Below are 22,851 nucleotides of genomic sequence, written 5' to 3' on the forward strand. Positions count from 1 at the left end.
ATGACCATGGCTCAGACAAATCCATCTTCCACTTCAGGCTTCCAGATACTCTGCGAAGGAGACATTCCCCTTCCTGTCTCTGAATGCTCTGCCAGTTCAAGGCAGATCCATGTTTCTGACGGTTCCTCTTTGGTCATTCTGCCAGGGACAGCCAAGAGGGCTCCAAGCCTTGTGTGGACCCCAGGCCTGGGGTTCCCAGCCCTGAACTCTTTTCTCTGCCCTTGATGACCCCAGAATAGATCAATTCAGCGACTGTCAATCCATGCCAGGCCAGGGAACAAACACAGCAGTACACAAGATCAACTCGCTTTGGCCCCAGGAGCCTGGATTCCCCAAGGAGGGCTTCACCTGGTCTCTGAAGGGAATTCGGGGGTTCCAAGATGGCCATGGGTGGAGCCCACCAGGTAGAGAGGCCCCTGGACGGTGTCCACTGGGGCTGGGCAGACAGAAGATCCCCTCAGGCCTTCCCTCGCGGCTCCACTGTGCCCTGGGGAGAGAAAAGGGCTGGCCACGCCGCACCGGGGCAGGCGAGCCGCCCAGGAGCGGCAGCGGGGCGAGCGTGGAGCTCAAGCAGCGCTGGGGAGGCGGGGACTGGGCGGGGGACTGGGGTCCTGGAGTCAGCCGGGCAGAAGAGCGGCGGGAGCCGGCAGGGGGCGCGGCCAGCCCCCTCACCGGACAGGACAGAACAGGAGGCTGGGCGAGGGACCACGGGCCTGCGGAGGCGCGCGCCGCTGTTTGCCGCCCCCTACCCGCCTCAGAGTGCGCGCACCTGCCTGCCCCGCCCACCGACTTCCGTGGGCCTAGCGAACTCGCTGCGCAAGTAGCGCCTTCCGGGGAGGCAGGGGTTCTGCGCTGGCTGCGCAGGGCGCGGATGATTGCATCGCAGCCCCGCTGACTCAGGTAATGAGGGGCTGGGGAGGGGTAGGGGCTCTAGGGAGAGAGGGAAGCTGGGGCCCTCCTGCCCGCTGCCACCTGCTGCTTCGTCCAAGGGAGTGGGAGGGGGGCCTGGCGGACAGGTTCCTGGCGGCCTGGTGCTCCTACACCCCACAGCCCTTGCCCCACAGCCTTCGCTCCACTTCTCAGTATCCAGGGAACCCGTGGGGCCCTACTGACATCAAGGGGCCCAGCACCACTGGGCTCGTCTGACCCCCGGAGAGACACCTGTGCTGACAGGCTTCTTTTCCAGAACTTGATGGAAAATTTTGTCTCTCAGACTCGCCGGGCTCCCCAGCCCCAGAGGAGCTGGCTCTGCCGGCGCAGCCTGGGCCCCACTGGGCCCCCTCCACCTCTAGTGCCTTTTACCCAGGAGCCCCAGGATACCATTCCTTTCTGGCCCATGGACCCCTTCCCCCCACCCCTCCACTTTGGGGCTGCGACCACCCTGGGATCACTTCCATCTCTGGCCCCCTACCCCACAGGTCCTTGTCCACCTCCAGGCCTGACCCCGGGCCCCTCTCACCTCTGGAGTCACTGAAACCCTTCCACTAGGGGGCCACTGGCATCTGGGTCTCCCCTCCACCTTGGAGCTCCCTACCCTGTTTCCTCTAGGAACTGCTGTGCCTAGAAGCACAGAAACCCCACATTCTCAAGCCAGTTGTCTTCCGGCCAGGGACTCAGATATCCTCAGGGACCCTCCTTTCCGGGGCCACATACTCCTCTCTGTGCAGGACAGACCAGAGAGAGCAGGCTTGGGGATCCTTCCCTCCAGCTGGATGGAGGGGCAGAAGCTGGGGTGTGGGGGGGGGCTGCTCACAGGTGGCCTCCCTGGGTAAGGAGCTACCAGGAGGAAACTTCAGGGCGAGGCCATGATGTGGAAGCCTCAAGAAGCAGAAGGACTATCTGCACAGACTCCAGGCTCCTGGCTTGGGCAGTGGGTATTTAGTGGCCAGAGCCCTACAGGGCCAACCCCATCCAAACCCACCTTCACCCCCCCACCCCACCCTGGCCGGCTTTTTTGTCTTGAACTTGCACAGCACCCTTTTCTCCAGTACGAAATTGAAAGCTTTGCTTTGGTAAGTTTTGTGTCCAGGAGGCTCCTGGGCATCCACTTACATTATTTCCGGAGGCTAGTTGAGGAGGGTGGAGTCTTTGGGACCTTAACAGCAGGTCTCCTAATCCTTCCTGTCTTCCTTTTTGTTGTTGTTGTTTTTAGATTTATTTATTTGAGAGAGAGAGAGAGAGAAAGAGTGCACCACAGAACACATGCAGGCACAGGTGAATGGGCCAGGCAGAGGGACCGAGAATCTCAAGCAGACTCCCCACTGAGTGTGGAGTCAGGTGGGGCTTGATCCCAGGACCCTGAGATCATGACCTGTGCCAGAACGAAGAGTCAGATGCTCAACCAGCTTCAACCACCACCCCCCGCCCCCCTTTTACAGATGGGTTCCATCTAAACACAGTTAGGTGCTTTGCCTGGACTCAGCTAGTCTTACAGCAGTCTTAGGACACTGTCTCTTACCCAGTGTCTCTGGTCAGTACCAACCCATGCCTCAAGTGTGGGAATGACTTCTTCCTGACTCCTTCTTAACTCCCTGTCCAGCCCGCGTTGCCCACCCCCCTCCAGGCTGTCCTAATTGTATATATTGGATCCCTGTAGATTGTGGGCACCATTGGATCCTCACCTGTCGTGGCTGGCGCAACAAATCAACCAGGAACTTGAGGGTAAGAGGATGAAGAGAAGAACTCGAGAAGCCAAGAGATGGGGGGCAGGAGGAGCACTGAGGAGGATGTCCAACAGTGCTAAGTTTATTCAAAGCATTAAGGCCATATATATAGTGACATTACATCTGTGTTTAGTTAAGCAACTACGGTTCCTCATGACGCCAAATGGCTGATGCCAGTACAAATACAGCAAACCTGAAAGTAATTTATGGGCTGTACTAAGGCAGCAAGGACCAGCAATGAACTTTTTAGCCTAACCGAATTGTTCTCATTTGTTTAGTAAGCGTGTGGGAAGTCACGTAGGTGAGCGCACAACACATAGCACAGACTCTTTCCCAGTGCTACTCAACTTTTCCCGTCCTAAACCTTTTGTTAGGTTATTCAGACTTTAAAGGAGGCATAAGTCAGGGTCTGGTTTGGTTCTCGTCTCAAGCCTTATTGCGGCTCCCACACTCACCCAAATGAGAACATGGCTCAGGGTTATGGAGTGAATATACCCTTTAGGATGTAGCATAACTGGTCCGGGGTCACACAGCCTGTGAGATGCATGGGTGAGATTCAGACTGCACTGGGTCCTGCAGCCATTTTCAGCTCACCTTAGTGTCCAACCTGGTCCCAGCAGGTTCCTGCTCAGGACTTTGCTTTGTGCTGAGCTGGGCTTGCTTCCTGCCTGTGAAGCCATTTTCACAGTGTGTCCCCAGCCCACCCTCTCACATTGAGCATCAGTGCTGCCTTGGCTGGCCTCTGTTGATTGTGCCGTTCCTCTCCATCCCTCTGTCACCCCTCCGGCCCACTGTCCTACTGCCCTCTGTCCAGTGGGCCAAGTTCTGAGTTTCTTGCCTGCACTTCCTCTTAACTGTGCTCTGTTGAAATCCTCTCTAACAGGGAGGACCTGCTTATCAGAGCAGCTTGATTTGGAATGGGTCAGAGCTTCTGACCATCATGTCCCCAGCCTCAGCACTGGGGATGCCTGCCCAGCCTATTCTGGGTGCTCGTGGAGCTCTGGGATCTTGGAGAAGATTTGCCATGAAAATAAGCATTTATACATCATACGGAAGAGAAGATTTGAGGAAAATGAGTGGGTGTCATCTGGTAATGTTTGTGTTAGGATGGTTCTGAAATTTCTGGGCCCTGAGTTACCAAGAATCCTAGATTGCCCAGCTGGAAGGATCTCAGATAGATCAGCTGGGCTCCTCACCTCATTTGACAGATGGGAAGTTGAGGCCCAGAGTTTAGTGCCACAGAGCAGGAGTGAGGAGAGATGTTAGTGACAGGAAGAAACCATAGGGTGAGCACAAAGTGGCTGAGCCTGGGCTTTGTTTATGCAAATGAGTTGCTAAAAAAGTGGGCCTGAGGCTGCTGGCCCTATCTAGTGCCCAGCAGGAAGTAACACAAGCCCACACCTTCTGAGGTTTAACTCATGCCAGGAATGATTCTCAGTGTTTTATTTGTGGGCACCTGGGTGGCTCAGTTGTTCAGCTGAGGTTATGGTCCCAGGGTGCTGGGATCTAATCCTCACCAGGCTTCCTGCTCAGTGGGAAGCCTGCTTCTCCCTTTCACACTCCCCCTGTGTGTGTTCCCTCTCTCCCTGTCTCTCTCTCTCTCTGTCAAATAAATAATAAAATCTTAAAACAACAACAACAACAACACCAAAATGCTTTATCTGCCTGAGGAGATAGGGACTGTTATGGCTACCATTTTAATGCATGGAAATATGGGTACAGGGGAGCTAAAAGAGTCCAAGGTCACACAGCTTGTAAGTGGAGGAGCCAAGATTTGAACACTGGGCAGCCTGCCTCCAGAACCTGCATTATTTTTTCCCCTTGTGCATGTCATTTTTAAAAACCTTTCCCTGAACTCTAACAGAGATGTGTAAACGTTGTTAAGCATGTAGTTTATTGATCATCAGAAAGCTTAGGTTCTGAAGCATTGCAGCAAGCTGGGGTGGGCTTTGATTTCAGACCTGGTTGGAATCCAGTTTCTGGTGCTGCATGACCTTAGGTGACTTACTCAGCCTCAGTTTCTGCACTGAGTTTGGCAGCCTTGTGATGAGTAGAGCGTGTGACAGTGCCTAGAGGGTTTGGTGCCTGGCGAATGTTTAATAAATGGTTTTCTCTTCTTAATAATGAAGATTCTAAGTTGTGCTGGTTTTGTTAAGTGGTCCAAATACCTTCCTCATCGGTCAGTTGCCTGTCAGTCGCCTTGTAGGTACTTGTGATGAGTCACTTTGGTAAGTCACTATATATAGCTGAAACATTTGGGGGTAGTGGGGGGACACCCCCCTGTCCCCACTGCCCCTGTATTGAAAGTCTATAATTTAAAATGTTCCACCTGTGCCTATTTTTTTTTTAAACATAACCACTTTGGGACAGTGAAAGTTATATGTCTTCTCCTTAGGGTTGTGACGGAGCCTTTGGGGACCTGCAACAGCTTACTTCCAGTTTCTGTCTGGCATGCTGATGGGCCAGAACTTATTTTAACAACATTCCATTACATTCCAAGCACCTGGAAGGAGGAATATGTTGAACTTCTAGGAAATTATTTTTTGGGACTGTTTTTATCCTGAGGAATAACCCATTTAAAAATCGAATGACCTTTATGGTTGACTTTTCCACTCTACATAATGCAAACTGACCCGTTGTTTTCAGCTGCTTCTGCAGCAGTGGGAAGACAAGCCTGTGGGAGTCCTCCCCAGGTTTGCCCCAGCACAGAGCTGCATCATTCTACACACCCCTCATGCCTTGTCTCCTTGTCTGTGAGGTGTAATGATGTGCAGGGAGCTCCGGGGGTTGTCGTGAAGGTTACAGAGATGGGGGGTGTAAACTTTGAATAGTGTGCCCCACATAAAATGCAGATCTGGTGAGCAGAGGCAGCTGCTCACATTAATTGTTGATGCCAAGGCACTGGAGTTCCACAACAGCCTATGCCTTTCTTTCCTGGGTCCTTTTTGTCTCCACCACCACCTTAGAGAAAGTGACTCAGCAAGGCTGGTGCTTGTGGAGCCCTATACAAAGCCAGCTAATTCACATGGGTGATGCCCTGGAGATAAGGGGGTTTTCCTGGGTGGTAGGACCCCATTTCAGAGGCTTAACTAGCCGGTTTCTCCTAACTGGTCCTGTCCTCCAGGGTCAAGATGAAGGCCTGCCAGGAGACTGGTGGTCTCACCAGAGTTTTCCACTGGAAGCATGAAGGACCCCATGGGGCCTCGTGTAGAATGACATGGGTGTTGGAGGGAGAACAGGGGGGACATTGCCTGTACCATCATGGGCAGGTCACTCTATCTGGCTCAAGCCGGCTTTCTTCCCATCTGGGAAATGGCAAAAGACCATGCTTTTTCACAGGAGGGATCAAGGTTTAGGGAGGTATTTGATGACTGTGTTGAGGCTGCATGTGTAGCAGAGTTGACCGAGGGGCCTTGGAGTCACAGACTTGGGGTCAGGCCTCCACTGCTGCCACATAAAAGTAGATCGCTTGGGTAAGCCATGGACCTCAGTGTCCTCCTCTGTGCTCTGGGGATAATACCTAGCATGTAGGTCTGTGAGGGGTACAAAATAGAAGGCCATATTAGGAGCTTAGAGCAGAGCCTGGTACTCACTAGATTGTAGTTTTATGGTGATACTCTGGCATCACTGATGTTGCAGACCTGTTCCTACCCTCTGGAAGCTTTGGCTGTGTGTCAGATGGCTTATGAGGCCATGGCTGATAGAAAGAAGCGGTGTCTGTCTTTTCTTAAGATTAAGGGTACAGAGGGGTGCCTGGTGGCTCAGTCGTTGAAGCATCCAACTCTTGGTTTCAGCTAAGGTCATGATCTCAGGGTGGTGGGATTGAGCCCTGAGGGGTGCTCTGCTCTCAGTGTAGAATCTGCTGGAGGTTCTATCTCCCTGTATTTGTGTGTGTGTGCTCTCTCTGTATCTCTCTCTCTCTCTCCCTAAAATAAATAAATCTGTAAAAATAAATAAATACATACATGCATAAGTTAATTAATTATGAGTACAGAAATCAGTGATGGAGCTGGGTTGATGGGACGCTTGGCAGCAAAGACAGGTGCACCCTGCTTGAAGGCTTGGGGGTAGCTGTGGTGTCACCAGTGGTGATGGGGGTGTGAGGAAGTTGCCTTGTGCAGCATCCAGAGAGGAACTTAGATGGGGAGGGTTCCAGAGAGTAAATGCCCATGGGCAGGAAGCACCTTCAGGCAGATGAGTGTCAGAGGGTGTCCTCATGGGTGGGGAGCACCCTTTCTCCCTGAAGCTGCCCACGAGTGGAGGTGTGCCTGCGGGGGACATAACTAAATCATTGGGGTTTAGCTTCCTAAGCTTTTAATTTATGAAGATGTGGCCAAGAGCTTGTCTTACTGCTTTTTAAAGAGAAGTAAATTAAACTGTTGTTTGCGATGGTGTTGTCTTCCAAAGGCTCATTCAGAGTCAGTGGCAGAGCTGCTGTGGGCTTTCCAACTTGTCTTGAAAGCCTGGTCCAGGCAGGGTGAGGGATATTCCCATCTCTTGGGGTCTCTTGCCCTATCTGCTTATGGCAGAGACTGTGACTGGTAAATAAACAGGCATCTTGTGCATATCCTTCAGCTCTTCATGTGGCTGCAGTAGAGGAAATTCCCATTCACTGGGCACAGACTGTGGCTGGATGGGCGGTGTGGCGGGGCTCTCACTGAGCATTCTCCTTTCACATAATCCCTGACCAGACATGAGTTTTGTGGTGTTGCCACTTTCCTGCTGGCCAAGAGGGAAGTTGAGGCCCAGGAAAGTTACACTTTCTCGCTGTGGTGAGCGGCAGAGCCATGTCAGCCGGTCCAGGCCCTGGCTTTCAGGTCTGTTTGCTGTGAGCATTTTCTCTGGTGTTTCCAGCTTTTGGCCTGTTTGACCTATCAAACTATTGACGGTGTAGTGATAATTCTAATACTCTTGACATTGTGAGAGATTAGCTCTTCACTTTGTGCTAGAAATGTTTCTTGCTGTATTTTCCTTTTAATTAAAAAAAAAAAAAAAAGTCGGGATGCCTGGGTGGCTCAGTTGGTTGGACGACTGCCTTCGGCTCAGGTCATGATCCTGGAGTCCCGGGATCGAGTCCCGCATCGGACTCCCAACTCCACAGGGAGTCTGCTTCTCTCTCTACCTTCTCCTCGTTCATGCTCTCTCTCACTGCCTCTCTCTCAAGTAAATAAATTAAAAAAAAAAAACAGTCAAAATCCCACGTTTCTGCCCATTTGAATCTCCCTGAGTCTCCCTGTTGTGAAGTGGCTGGGGATTTCTAGGGCAGGGGCCCTGACATAGTTGGTGGTGGCATTGCCTGGAGGAACCCAGGGCTCAGGACTCAGAGTGGGGACTGGAGCAGTGTGAACTGTGGTCTGAAAATGTGTTCATGTGTCCTGAGGTGGTGCCCAGATTCTTTTGGAGGAGGAACTGAGGTTTTGATCAGTAGGTTAGAGAAACACTTGATGGAATAACACTGATAATTTTGTTTTTGTATTTAATCCTAATTTTGTGTTTTTGTTTTGGTGTAGTGCAGTGTGCTCTGTTCTAAGAAAAAAATTGGCAATAAATTCATACAGTATCATGATTTAATAATCCTTCCTCACTCACCGGGTCATATTTCAGGTTTTTATATGTAGTTTTTATATCTGTAGTTCTGTTTCTGAATTCTGCATTTTGATTCATTCCTTCATTTTTAAATTTCTTATTTTAAAGATTTTATTTATTTGAGAGGGAGAGAGAGAGAGAGAATGAGCTAGGAGCAGGGGCAGAGGGAGAAGGAAAGGGAGACTCCTCACTGAGCAGGGAGCCTGATGTGGGGCTCAGATCCTAGGTCCCTCAGATCAGGATCTGACCCAAAGGCAGATGCTTAACAGACTGAGCTACCCAGGTGCACCCACATTCCTTCATATTTTTATTTTTCCTCTAGTGCTGCACTGTTTGGCTGGTTGCTTCAGTTTCTGGGAGGGAGGGAGATGAACACCTCCCCTGTTCTTCTAACAAGTTTGCTTTTGCTGCATTGACTGGAGAAGGGCCAGGCTTCCTGAAGATGAGTAGGATGATTCAGTGACACCCAAAAGGCAGTGGCTATCATTGTTCCCACTGTGCTTCAAAACCTTCACCCACTGACTCTTTGATGATGGCAGCCACCAGCAAATCTCCTGCAGAGGACTGCTGCCTTGGGATGCTTTTCTTGTGGTGCTGGACTTCATTCCCCCTGGCAGCCAGTACAGCCAAGATTAGAACCTAGGAAAAATCCCATTAGAACCCAAGAAAGTGGGGTGCCTGGGTGGCTTAATCAATTGTCTGCCTTTGGCTCAGTTTATGGTCTTAGGGTCCTGAGATCAAACCCTGCACTAGTGTCCATGCTGGCTGTGGAGCCTACTTAAAATCAAACAAACAGAAATCAGCCCAAGAAAGTACCATCCTTTGTGTTGTTCCATACTGTGGATCAGATTTTATTTTTCTTTTTTTCTTTCTTCTTTCTTTTTAAAGATTATTTATTTGTCAGTGAGAGAGCACAAGCAGGGGGAGCAACAGGCAGAGGGAGAGGCAGGCTCCTGGTTGGGTAAGGAGTCTGATGCCGGACTTGATCCCAGGACCCTGTGATCATGACCTGAGTCATGTTAGGCTGCTGCCTAACAGACTGAGCCAACCAGGCATCCCCCGGGATCAGACTTCAATAACCCTACCAGATTTCAGTTTTGACATTTTAAAGGACAATGAAAGGCAGCTAAACCCACACCAGGGTTCTCCATCTGCTGGTGCTGTGCTGTCTGGGCCTATGTGCCTCCTACCCCATCAATTCCACCCATGTTTTAGCCAGAGAACTGTAGGCAGGTGTGTGTGTGTCACTGAAAGCTTTGACTCATCATTCATATATTTATTGTAAGCTTATAATCTTTATTTTTCCTTTTTTGGGGGTAAAATTTTACTGATTTGTTTATGAGAATGAATGGGGAGCAGAGGCAGAGGGAGAAGCAGACTCCCTGCTGAGCAGGAAGCCTGACATAGGGCAAGATCCCAGGACCCAAAATCCCAGGCTTATGACCTGAGCCCAACGCAGATGCTTAACCAACTGAGTCACCCAGGCACCTCTTTATTTTTCCTTTATTGATTATCTGCCTTTCTGAGGCAGCGTTCTACCTGGGTTTTCATAACTCCACACTAAGGTATTCTTCCACTAGTGTGGCCTGTTTTGAGGTAATTCCTATACATTCTGGCTGTGCTGCTAAATGATGCTATGATCTTGGACCCTTTTTTTTTTTTTTAACCTCTCTAAGCCTTGGTTTCCTCTGTGCTAATGGGGATAATATACCCTCTCTTGCAGATGTGTGGAGGGCCATGGCTGAATTGGATGCAGGTGGGGTCATCTCACAGCACATGGAATACACAATTTATCTTGCTTCCTGTCTTGATAATGACATCTTGGTTTTCATGCTGTCTTAGAACAAGTAGAACTTGACTTACATGTAAGTTGTGAATTCACATACTTTTGACAGAGGTGTTATTTTAGTTTAGTTTAGCTTTAAGCAGGCTCCACACCCAGTGTGGAACTCAAACTCACCACCATGAGATCAAGATCCGAGCTGAGATCAAGAGTTGGTCGCTCAACCAGCCTAGTCACCCAGGCATCCCTTCTGTTTATTATTTTTCAAAAAATGTGACAAGTAACACTTTCTATGCCTGGACCTATCCTCACACCTGCTATGCTGGCCTGGGGGTCAGACGTGTAACTGGTGTGGTGGTAGTGATGATGAGCAAGACAATTGTTAAGTCTTTTTACCCTAGCTGCTGTTGTCCTATTATTTCCCTTTTTTTAAAAAAGATTTTATTTTATATCGTGGTGATATATGCTAAAACTGTTGCTTTTGGTCCTGCATTAAAACTTGAATATGTAGGGCATTTTTCAAGGATTCATCCCTGGAGATACAGTATTTGTTTTTCTCTGTTTGACTTATTTTGCTTAGCATAATACCCTCTAGGTACATCCATACTGTTGTAAATATCAGGATATTGTCCTTTTTGATGGCTGAGTAATATAACATTGTGTGTATGTACAACTTTGTCTTCTGTTACTGGACACTTGGGCTCCTTCCATATCTCAGCTATGGAAAAAAAATGCTGCTGTAGGCTTAGGGGTGCCTCTGTGCTTTCAGAATGTTGAGTCTGATGTGTCAACTGCCATAACAGTCGTGGCAACTCAGGAAGGGAGCCAGGTCCAGGAGGTAAGAGGAGGAGTGCAGCTTTAGGCAATCTGAGTTGAGGTGTCTGTGGGACCCGCAGGTGTAGGTTCTGGTTGGACAGTCAAAATGTAGGGATGGGTTCTTGGGGGAAGAGAGATGCAATCATGCTGTTGCCAAGGGATATATTCCTTGTAGAGAGAGTGACAGTTAAGGATTTAGGGTAATTCCTTCTTTTCTTGGGCAGATAAAGAGGACAAATAAAGGAGTAGTGGATGGAAGGGGAGGGACGTGGCTTTGATGCCAGGAAGGCATTTTTGCACAGATGTCTAGAGAAGAGAGATTTCAGAATGAAATGTCAGCAATGTTCGATGATGTTAAAAGTTGCAAAGCAGCTTGATTAGGGGGTGGGGGTAGATCGAGGAGGTTGTCACTGAGTACTGAAAGAAAAGGCGAGTGAGTAGTGGAGTCCTAAGCCAGACAGGAGATAGAGTGACTGGGCGTGAGACCATGGAGGCCACACACAAGAATAGCCTTTTAGAAAGTTTGATGGTAAAGACAGACGATCATAACTCCAGGCATAGCTTGGTCAAGGGTGGGTTTTACAGGCTGTGTTTACCTATTTGCAGGTTGACTGAAGGGAGATGACAGGTGGTGCATGGTGCTGGGGATTGTGGGTTGAGATGGGATCAGATATACAGAAAAGCATGCAGAGAGGAGTGTATGGATGCCCTGACTGCTTCTGTAGAACGTGAGGCCATCATTAGTCATGGAGGGAATGGAACATGGCTCAAGGAGATGTGCAGTCTCAGATACAGACCACATGGCTCAGAGTCTTACAGGGCTCTCCTTGCCTCTGCGTGGCCCTTCTCACAGGGTTTAAGTTTTGAACAGTCCTTTTGTTGCTCTGGGTTTGGGGTGTGACTGGAGAGACAGAGCAGAGAGCAAGGGCTGAGGAAAGACCAAGAGGGCAGGAACTCACAGAGGGGAATCTACTACCCTCTCTGCCTGCCCTGGTATGGGCTCTCTCCTGATCTGGATGGACGGATGACCTGCCATTACTTCTTTTAAAAATGCATTTGGCTTTACCCTGCCAGAAAGCAACACATGTTTATTGAAGAATAGTGGGAAACCCCAGAGAAACTGAAGGAAGAAAATAAGCACTCAGCTGAAGACAACCATTCAAGAGTTCTGGCACCTTTTCCTCCCAACTTTCACTGAAGTTGAACAGATAAATGTGTATATATATATGAAGTGATTTCTGGGAAAGACCAAAAAAAAAAAAAAAAGATACCAACAATAAGAAAACAAAAAAGAGAACAAAACAGAAGAAAACTGTTCATTTTCTCCCTGAGGCTGCCCTTCCTCCATACTGCTACTTGGTTTTACTACCTGCTTTTCTCCCTGGGCTTTCTTGACAAAACATGGTTCCACTATTTAACCTTCTTCAAAGTGTTTGACAGAGTCGTTTGCTTTCAACATGGAGTTTGAGCAAAATGGACTATTGTTTTAAAATATTCTATTACATGTGCTGTAATATCTCATCCTGGACATGATACAAATGTTATGATAAAAAGAGGAGATGCTTTGAAAGTAATCACCAGAGTTGCAAAATTCATTGGCATGATAATTCTTTTGAGGGTCATAATTCGTTTAATTTTTTCTGCTCCAGATTAACCTTCACAGTCTTCAGTTGTTATGTGCATTAGACACAGTATTAGCAGTAGTGGCAGTAAAAATACTCCTGTCACTCTTTACAGGTATCATTTTACTAGCATCTCCTTACCACTGTAGCAGCTTTAAACCCTGTTTCCACCCTGTTCATTCCTTTAAATGCCTTTTCTCTCTGGCTTTCCTTAGAACCTTTTTCTTAGTTTTTGGTATTCTATAGCTTTACCACAAAATGTCTAATTGAAGATTTCTCGTCTTGCTTGGTATCTGTGCATTTCCTGTATTTCTGGATTTATCATTTCTGTAATATGCTCAGCTGTTGTCTTCTGAAATGTTGACTCTGTCCTTCTGCTGTATTTCCCAGGATTCTTATTTAAACCTCCCATCTGTTGTCCATGTCTCTCAAGCTGGTGTTCATCCTCTTCTCCTGCCTCCTTGTGTTGCATTCTGGGGAATGTCTTCACTTCCTGTGTGCAGTGTGTGAAGTCTTTCATTCGGGGCTCATCTACTGCCCCACCATTCTGGTGTGTTTTCTGTTGTGTTTTACGTCTCAGTGATTTTTGGTCCCTGTTTAACTTCCTTCAGTTCCATGTTCACACTTGGCCTGTTGCTTTTGATAGGCTCTTGATCCTTCTTCATTTTTAAACCTCTTTTGTGTTCTTAAACAAATAACATGTAATATTTCCTATTCTGTATCTGATCATTCCAGTGTCGAAAGTCTTCATTTTCCCTCGGTCCGCTGTCTCTCACAGTGGCCTCATTTCTTGCATGCTCTGTGATGGGATTTTGAGACCAGATTTATTGGAACATAGATGTAATCTCTTTTAATTCTGTTTTTTGGTTTTTTTTTTTGTTGTTGTTGTTTGTTTGTTTGTTTTTTCCTGGAGGGTTTGTCTTTCCTTTGCCAGGAGGCTGGGAGTGTTCTTGGTTGGGATCACTTTGGTTGCATTTGAGGGTCCTGGTTTATTAAGGAAAGCTCAGGTTCAGTTCTCCCAACTTACCATGTGGTGGGAATGGGGTCTGGAGGGCACAGGCCTGTAGAGATCCTGCAGTGAAAATGGCATTTGTTCTCTGGCACCCTGATTTGTTTCTCTTGAGCTTGTTGCTTACATATTAAGTTTTGGCTCTCTTGTTTCTGCCACCTCCCTTCTTCCTGCTTCCTCTCCTACCGTTTTCTAAGTCATTTGTTAGTTTTTTGATGTCCTCTAAAGCCCAGAAATGTTTTGTGAATTCCATTTGCCATCACTAATTGCAAGTCTCATCCTGCAGCAGGAAGGCCAGAGCCAGACACTGTAATTCTCTGCCTCCCACAGAGGAGATTTTAATACCCTCTCCTTGTGTCCAGAAATTCTATATTGGAGATGGAGTTATGGATACATTACCATCTACAGAGGATTAGTTGCCTATATAATAGAACAAGTGTGCATTATTCTAATCTTCCTAAAACTTCCATTTTGCACAATAAAGATGAATGAATAAGGAACCTGCATTACTTTTGTTTATGCAGATGTTCTCTTTCTGTCTCTGGCTTTAGATGGTAGGTTGTAATTTGTATGGTTCATTCTGAAAATTGGGTAACTTCATTCTTATTTTCTACATGTTGGTGCCATATAAAGTTATGATTTATGGAGATTCAAAGGTCAATATTTATCAACATATAAATAATTGGGGAAGGCTTCCTTTACAAAAGGTAGAATTATTAAGACCTGTTTAATCACAGAAGGGAATCCTGTAAAGCTAGCCCATAAATAAAAAGTGGATCAGAAGAAAGCAGAGAGAGGAGTGAGTTTGGAAGGAGCATGTGTAGGGACACCTACTGCCTATCCCTGTAAGTCAGGGGCGATCCGGAAGGGAAACCTTGTTAAAGGAGGCAGTAGTGTTTAGATGTAATGAGCTACTGGAAACCTCACAGTGTTCTGGTGAAGCAAGTGGTGTGCAATCAAGGCCGCCAGCCCAGTTGAAGTTGTGGCTTCAGGCAGCAAGCGAGCAGGCCTTTCTGTCTGCCTTTATCTCCAGTGGGAGCAACTTGTCCTCCTTGAAGTTGGCCTCCAGACATCTTTTCCTGTGGCTACACATCTGTGCATCACTGAGAATTTCTGCGGTTGCTGCTTCATGAGGATGTTTGTCAGTTTTGGGTTTGTTTGTTTTGTTTTGTTTTTTACCGAGGTTCACTTGCTAACTTTACTCTTCTCTTAAAAATATATTTAATCTAGGGGTACCTGGGTGGCTCAGTGGGTTAAAGCCTCTGCCTTCGGCTCAGGCCATGATCCCAGGGTCCTGGGATTGAGCCCCACATCGGGCTCTCTGCTCAGCAGGGAGCCTGCTTCCCTTCCTCTCTCTCTGCCTGCCTCTCTGCCTACTTGTGATCTCTGTCTGCCAAATAAATAAATAAAATCTTTAAAAAATATATGTATTTAATCTAGGGGCACCTGGGTAGCTAAATGGGTGGGTTAAGCCTGTCTCTTCAGCTCAGGTTATGATCTCAGGGTCCTGGGATTGAGTCCTGCATCAGCAGGGAGCCTGCTTCCTCCTCTCTCTCTCTCTGCCTCTCTGCCTACTTGTGATCTCTCTCTGTCAAATAAATAAGTATGTATGTGCTTAAATCTTTAGCCTTCCATGGCCTAAGGGCCTCTTTACACCATTTATTGGCTTGCTCATAGGCCAGTTGTTTAATTAGAGGCATGGCTGAGTCAACATCCCCAAATACTGTCCCAGCTGTTTGCATCAATCTTGCAACAAAATCAGCATATGCTTCATTTGGTCCTTGTATCACCTTAGATAGTTGACCCTGCAAGTCCCCACTGCCCTGGAGGGTTTTCCATGCTCTGGTAGCAGCAGCCGCAATCTGCATGTATACGGCAGGGTTGTATTGCAGTTGGTCATGTTTACCAGTGTATGGCCCCATGCCCATAAGCATATCCAGATTCCATTGTGGATTGCCTGCTACAGCATTACGCCGTGCAACATCCTGGGAATGCTCTTGCCATGCTGTCTTCCAGACCAAATATTGCCCTCCAGAGAGGGCTGCCCTTGCTAAATTCCCCCAGTCTTCGGGGATTAAATTCATGCCTGCTATGGACTCCACTAGAGAAATAGTAAATGCTGCCTGAGAGCCATACTGCATGACCGCTTCCTTTAATTGTTTAACTAATTTAAATTCCAAGGGCTGGTGATACTATTGATGATTTTGGTCTTCTAGAACTGGGAAAATCGAGCTGCTATTGGCCCCCCTCCATGCGGTCTTCCAATCCTCATTAGCAGAGGGATGACATTTACATGTTATCTCCCCCGCCAGGGGATTGTAAGGAGGCGGAGCACTAGGGGTCACTGCTGAACAGGGAGGGTCTGGTTTTAATTTGAACTTCCACTCTAGCTCCTCCCCCGACATTTCTTCTTCCCCTTCACTAGAAGCAAGAGATGAGCGTTCTTCTTTAACTTCCTCGAGTGCCTCAGCGCCCTCCTGAATAACTGAATCACATTTCGGCTTATATCCTCCCAGGCACCCTCTGACTAGAGTCCATATAACTAACGTTCCCGGTGGCAATGGTTTATTTTTATCCCTCTTCTTAAAATCCTCACCTAACTGGTCCCATTGAGGGATATTTAGCAAGCCCTCGTCCAGAAACCAAGGCGCCACTGTCTCAACTGTATTCAAGAATGTCCTAGCAGTTTTCGTATTTAATGGCATGCCATTGGCCTTTAGAAGGTCCTTTAGGGAACCCTCTAACCTCGACTTTGACAGTCCAGATCCCATAATTAGAATTCCAACCTAATGGCTGTTCCGTGTATACTCGCTGCTTAATCCCGGCTCTAAGGCCACCCCGCTTCTTATTGCAGACTCACTAAATCCCGGCTCTAAGGCCGCCCCACTTCTTATTGCGGTCTTGTACAAGATTCCCACCACTTTGATTGTGGTCCCTTCCCCGCTTACCTGCGGACTTCTCCCTTGCAAGGTTTTTCTATTTTTCTTAATATTTCCCGGGTCTCAGCACCATTTGTCGCCCTCGGCCCGCAAGGATGACAACGAGCCTGGTATGGTGTTAATGCTTCATTTCCGTTTATTTAATCAACTTCCTTAGCTTATATACAGCAGGGTGACCAATAAGGGGTCAAGCAATGGGGAGAGCCAATGAGAGTCCTGTTACTATGCTGATTAAATTTGATACAGCCAATAACTATGTCCTCCTTTAGGCGGGCTTCACCAGAAAATTCATTGTATACTTGCAGCATGTTTTGCTAGCAGTGAGCCAAGCACCTTCTTGTAATGGCGGGGACTTTCCCGGCCGGAGGCAGTCCCCGACACAAAGTGACCTTTGTTTATTTTTAAGCAAAATAGTCACTTTATTCTTATATTTAATAGTAACTTTATTATAAGAGGTTTAAAGTTTCCTAATTAATGATTTTACCTATTTGTACAAACTATTTATTTGTACCTCAGGAAGACTGTGGCTCCTAAAATAATTCAACATGTGTCATGATTCTTCTTGGTATAATTATATTTAAAATTATGTTTTAAAATTTTAATTTTTTAATTGAAAGTGTTTATTGAAGGCAGTGTTCATTTTCTCATGCAAAGATGTTGAAATAAACATTCTTGTTGAAGTCTTCTCTTAAAGGTGTTGAGGTATGGTGACCCCAGACCTTGCCCACTGGTGAGGCAGACCATCCCAGGCCATGCAACTGCCCAGAGTTCCTTATATTCTGGATCTTTCATCCACTAGGTGCTACTTAAACCTTCTTATGGAGGGGCCAATATTTGGGCAACTGTGCAACCTAAGGGCAGTACGCTCCAGAAAGGAAGGAAACATGAGGGAATTTCTAGTTTCACTGCTCAGGGATTTTTGGGGGGTTTTTTGTTTGTTTGTTTGTTTTCCCCTATGAAAAATGGAGGCTCACAGGACAGAAGTATCCCTTTGATTAGTGCTAGGGTGGGAAAGCAAATTTTCTTCTCCCTGTTATTTGAAAGCAGGCAAAATTAGTTAAAGTGAATAATCAGAAACAATTTTGGAGGGGAAAAGATCACAACAGGCATTAATCCATGTAGTGAATGTGGACTACTAATTCAGTTGTCTTTGGGTGTTTACTTACATACTCACAAATGTGCATGCTTGGGTCAGGGGAAAACAGCAGAAACTTGATGCATTTTGAAAGATGTGGAAGTACTAACCTTTAGAGGTACCGGGCTGTGTATTTTTTAGCTATCTGTATATGGGTATTTTTTTCAGAACTTGCTTCTGATTTGATAAATAGTCTATATTCGCTGTGGAAAACATAGTATACTTTAATATATTGAAATTAAAGTTCTTTGTTGAGACCTTGTCTGCCTCATGCAAGTACCTCCAAGTATATAAATGGTGGGAGGTCGGGGTACCAGGTGGTGGGTATTATAGAGGGCACGGATTGCATGGAGCACTGGGTGTGGTACAAAAACAATGAATACTGTTATGCTGAAAATAAAAAAAAAAAGTCAGTAAGAGAGCTGGACATACAGCAAGTAGTAGCTCAAGTCCAATACCATGTAATTTTTTGTATTGATTATGAAATTTAAAGAAGGAGAAAGGGAATTCTTTTTTTTATTCTATTTCTTTTCAGTGTTCCAGAATTCGTTGTTTATGCACCACACCCAGTGCTTCATGCAATACGTGCCCTCCCTAATACCCATCACCAGGCTCACCCAACCTCTTACCTGCCTCCCTTCTAAAGCCCTCAGTTTGCTTCTCAGAGTCCACAGTCTCTCATAGTTTGTCTCCCCCTCCAATTTCCCTCAATTCACTTCTCCCCTCCATCTCCCAATGTCCTCTGTGTTACTCCTTATGCTCCAGAAGTAAGAAACCATATGATAATTGACTCTGCTTGACTTATTTCACTCAGCAGAATCTCTTCCAGTCCAGTCCATGTTGATACAAAAGCTGGGTATTCATTTTTTCTGATGGAGGCATAACACTCCATATTGTATATGGACCACATCTTTATCCATTCGTCCATGGAAGGGCATCTTGGTTCTTTCCACACTTTAGTGACTTTGGCCATTGCTGCTATGAACATTGGTGTACAGATGGCCCTTCTTTTCACTACATCTGTATCTTCTCGGTATATACCGAGTGCAGTTGCAGGGTCATAGGGCAGCTCCAATTTAATTTTTTTGAGGAATCTCCATTGTTTCCCAATGTGGCTGCACCAAGAAAGGGACTTCTTATTAATTCTGTGGAACTGGTCAAGTCTGATACCTCAAAAATTAATTCTTTCAGACATAAAGTAGTTTATACTGATTCTATTCTTCAGATTCATCTACAAGGAAAAGGCTATAAAACTAAAGTCCCATGGATTTGATTAGGGTAGTATTGGATGTTAAAGTACCTGAAATGATGAAGAATGTCTGTACATTCTTCTAGATTTGTTTCAGTCCTAAAATAATATTAAATTAGTTGTAATGTATGTGAAAATATCCTTACTATTAGAATTGCTTACCCTTTCTCAAATTTCTTAGTAGCTTAGTACTTAGTACTTCCACTGCTATATGCCATAGCTGTAATAAGCAAGGAGCCACCATCCCACCTTTGTCAGGTCACTAGGCAGAATCAGAAACAATTCTACCAAAAAATGTCATCCCTAATAATTTCTGGTACTTTAATTTTAAAGCTTTAGTTGATATTCATCCAATCAAATATATGGCTGAGGTATATATTTGTGAGAAATTGAACTGTTTAGGGTGATGGGTTATACTCACTCCCCTAATCACGTATTCTATTTCCTTCCAGACATCCCCCATTTGAGACCAACACCAGTGTATGTGCATTACTACAACTCAAGATAATGAAAACATTTATAGTATAAAAATTCCATACATGGCAGTTCACATTGTTATTAAATGGATTATAAATTTCTTTTTGGAAAAAAGGTATCTAGCTATAATCTAAAACACTCAAAATCAAGTTGATGTACTGCCCAAAATCAGACAGGTATGTCATTCCTCTTTTTCTTATATTTTACATAGGTAAAAATACACTAACACATACCAAGGTAATCGACTCATAGGGGTTTTGGTTCCTAAAGGATACTGGTTCTAGGGATTATGTTTATGGTTGGGCTCTCTCTCTATTGCTGAGGTGTCAGAGGGACTTCTGAGGTAGCACTTGCCATGCTCTGCTGACATTGCCATGACAAGGTGATCTTGGGGGCCAGGGAGATATTCTGAGAAGATGGTGTTGTGTGCAGTCTCCTGGACCCTCTCATTTTCCTTCCTTTGCTCAAGAACCAGTGACATCAGAGCACAAGACCAGGGGCCTGTGTTGCCTTCACCCATCCCCAGCACTAGGCAGGCCCTCAAGAATCATGCAGGTGGGTTGTGGGAAGGACCTATTTGACTGCCAAGTGCCTTTTGGCATCTCAGGGGGAAGAGTGGAAGAGCATCTCAGGATTTTGAGATGCCATGATGGAATGCCTGGAAGAAAAGGCCGTCTCTTTTGAAGGCTTTCAGTGAAGACCTCTTTCTGTGTGGGGCCCATTTTATACCTTCCCTCTCTTGTGGTCCTTGGTCATAGAGAACTGGGCTTTCCTAGCAGGTTGAGTTGCTTAGAGACTTTGTGCTGTGTAGAGAAGGACAACTTGGGGAGGTTTGAGAGCAGTTGCTTCATGGCAGGGGCCTGCTTTTATGCACAAAGCATGGCCCCCTTAGAGCAGGTTGGCTGATGCCCTGGAGTTCCCAAAAGTGTGACTAGGCCTGAGCTGGAAGAGTTCACACACCTGAGTGGCAGGTAGCATCTTGGTGGAGGAGCACCAAACTGAGGTCCAGAGCATGTGTCCTCATTGATTAAGAACTGACTACAGAGCTGGAGAAACTTATTGTCAAGAAGTCTGAGGGGGATACAGTTACAGTAAAGAGCAGCAAAATACTTACTGAAGATTTTGAAAGGAAGCTTTGGGGTGCACGGGTGGCTCAGTTGGTTAAATGTCTGCCAGAGATCAAACCCTATGTTGGGGGGGGGTCCCTGCTCAGTGGGGAGTCTGCTTCTCCCTCTCCCTTTCCCTCTGCCACTCCCACTGCCTGTGCTCACTTTCTCTGTGTCTCTCTGTGTCAAATAAATTTTATAAATCTTTTAAAACATAAAAATACAAGAAAGATTCGAAACTTAAATTCACTAGTTGTAACATGTAATAGGAACACTGTAAACAGTAATGATCACTGCTGAGAACAAAATTGATTTTTTAAAATATTTTATTTATTTGACAGAGAGAGATCCCAAGTAGGCAGAAAGGCAAGCAGAGAGAGAGAGAGGAGGAAGCAGGCTCCCCACCGAGCAGTGAGCCCAATGCAGGACTCAATCCCAGGACCCTGAGATCATGACCTGAGCTGAAGGCAGTGGCTTAACCAACTGAGCCACATAGGTGCCCCACAAAATTGATTTTCCAAAGGAATATCCCAGAACACTGAGGAAAATTTCAAAGAGATGGAAATGAGAAACAAATAAATAAGATCTGAGGTCAGGTCCAAATCTTCCTTGCAAGTATCCTGAGGACAAAAGGAGAAAATAACAGAAGTTATAACTGAACTAATGCAGCATTTACTTGAGCTGAAAAACAGTCATGCCTTCAGTTCATAAAGCCTTCAAGTCCCAGGGAGAATTAGCAGAACAGACTCAAACCAAAACAGACACAAACCTATTTGACTTTCAGGGACTAAGAAAAAATTATCAGAGTTCCAAACAGAAACCACCAGTTCCTTCTAGAAAATGAGACAGAGTGTCATTGAATATTGACTTTAAGCTCTATCCCTCAGAACTGAAAGAACTCTCTTTCTTAGAACCCTTGCTTCCTATCACATATGTAAGCAGATGTCAGATTGATTAACATTGTAAATTGGTTTAAGTTCTAACTCTACAAACAAAATGATAAAGAATTTGGAGATAATCTAGGGACATGTAAAAATTTGGGAAGTGGTAGACTACCTTAGGTAGAGATAAGACCCACAGACCATAGAAGAAATGACATGCCACTTTATTTTAAAAATTTGAAAAAGATTTGTATATCAAAAGATAGAGTGGGGCGCCTGGGTGGCTCAGTGGGTTAGGCCGCTGCCTTTGGCTCAGGTCATGATCTCAGGGTCCTGGGATCGAGTCCCGCATCGGGCTCTCTGCTCGGCAGGGAGCCTGCTTCCTCCTCTCTCACTCTGCCTGCCTCTCTGCCTGCTTGTGATCTCTGTCTGTCAAATAAATAAATAAAATCTTAAAAAAAAAAAGATAGAGTAAAGCTGCATGTGGGCAATAGGCTGTGAAAAGCATCTGTAACATCAGCTGTTCAAGGAGTTCATGTCTCTGAAGTGCCTACAAATTGAGAAGACAAACAGTCCGATTGAAAAACAGACCAAATGAGAGGAAGGATAAATTCATGGAAAAGGAAATAGAAATGACCCTGGATTTCACATTGAGCCAGGGAACACCATTAGTTATGGACCATGTTGAGACACCTTTATTCACTCATCCTGTAGACAAAAACTAAAAATCATCAGGTAGACAAAAAATTGCATGAAATCATATATAAGAAACTCAGTCCCACTCTCTGATAACTTTTATAATGTATCTTGTGTGATTGTTAAATCAATTCAAAACAATCTGTTTAGAGACTCTGTTCCCTACTTGGTTACAAATTTTCAGGGAACCATCACTGTATTTATTGAGAATAAGTTCCTCATTCTTAAAAAATACCTTTGAATGATGAAAAATAGCAAGAATAGCAGAATAACCACAAATTCAAGGTTCTAGTTTTCCTCCTGCCCTTAGTTGGAAAGGAAACTTTTCACACATGTGAGTCATCTACTTTTATTATCTGGCTTTCTTAGTTTCTGTAAAGTCTGACCTCCTGAATCAGTTTGGATGGTTGTCTCATCCTAACTCAAACTCTCTTTTTTTTTTTTTTTAAAGATTTTATTTATTTATTTGACAGAGAGAGATCACAAGTAGGCATAGAGGCAGGCAGAGAGAGAGAGAGGAGGAAGCAGGCTCCCTGCTGAGCAGAGAACCCGACGCGGGACTCGATCCCTGGACCCCAAGATCATGACCTGAGCCGAAGGCAGCGGCTTAACCCACTGAGCCACCCAGGCGCCCATAACTCAAACTGTCTTAAAGATTAAAAAAAAAAAAAAAACCAAACAACTTCAATCTCGTGAAGAAGCAGCTCATGGCAGGGCTTGCAGAGAATGTGTTTTATTCACACTGTCCCCATGATTCTCTCCATTTTTCCCTACTCTGCCCTTTCCCTCTGGCCAGTTTGTCTTCCACCCCCTGCTGACTGTGTGATGGCTGCCCGCAGTGGGGGCACCGCTTTCCTTGTTCCCATTCAGAGACAACCCAGATATTTCT

At 45.9% G+C, this 22,851-nt stretch overlaps 1 long non-coding RNA gene across 21 annotated transcripts in view; it reads left to right on the top strand.

Moving 5' to 3' along the window:
- The first annotated feature begins 627 nt into the window (after positions 1-627).
- LOC131809497 (uncharacterized) overlaps positions 628-22,851 on the top strand; it is a 78,414-nt gene continuing 56,190 nt past the window's right edge. For 15 of the 21 annotated variants that reach the window (XR_009345189.1, XR_009345190.1, XR_009345198.1 and 12 more), the window contains exons 1-2: positions 628-900; positions 2,597-2,661. This is a non-coding gene — a long non-coding RNA (uncharacterized LOC131809497). The other 6 variants (XR_009345199.1, XR_009345202.1, XR_009345207.1 and 3 more) reach the window with 3 other exon arrangements.

This window comes from Mustela lutreola, chromosome 10, assembly GCF_030435805.1.
Source record: "Mustela lutreola isolate mMusLut2 chromosome 10, mMusLut2.pri, whole genome shotgun sequence".
Lineage (NCBI taxonomy): Eukaryota > Metazoa > Chordata > Mammalia > Carnivora > Mustelidae > Mustela > Mustela lutreola.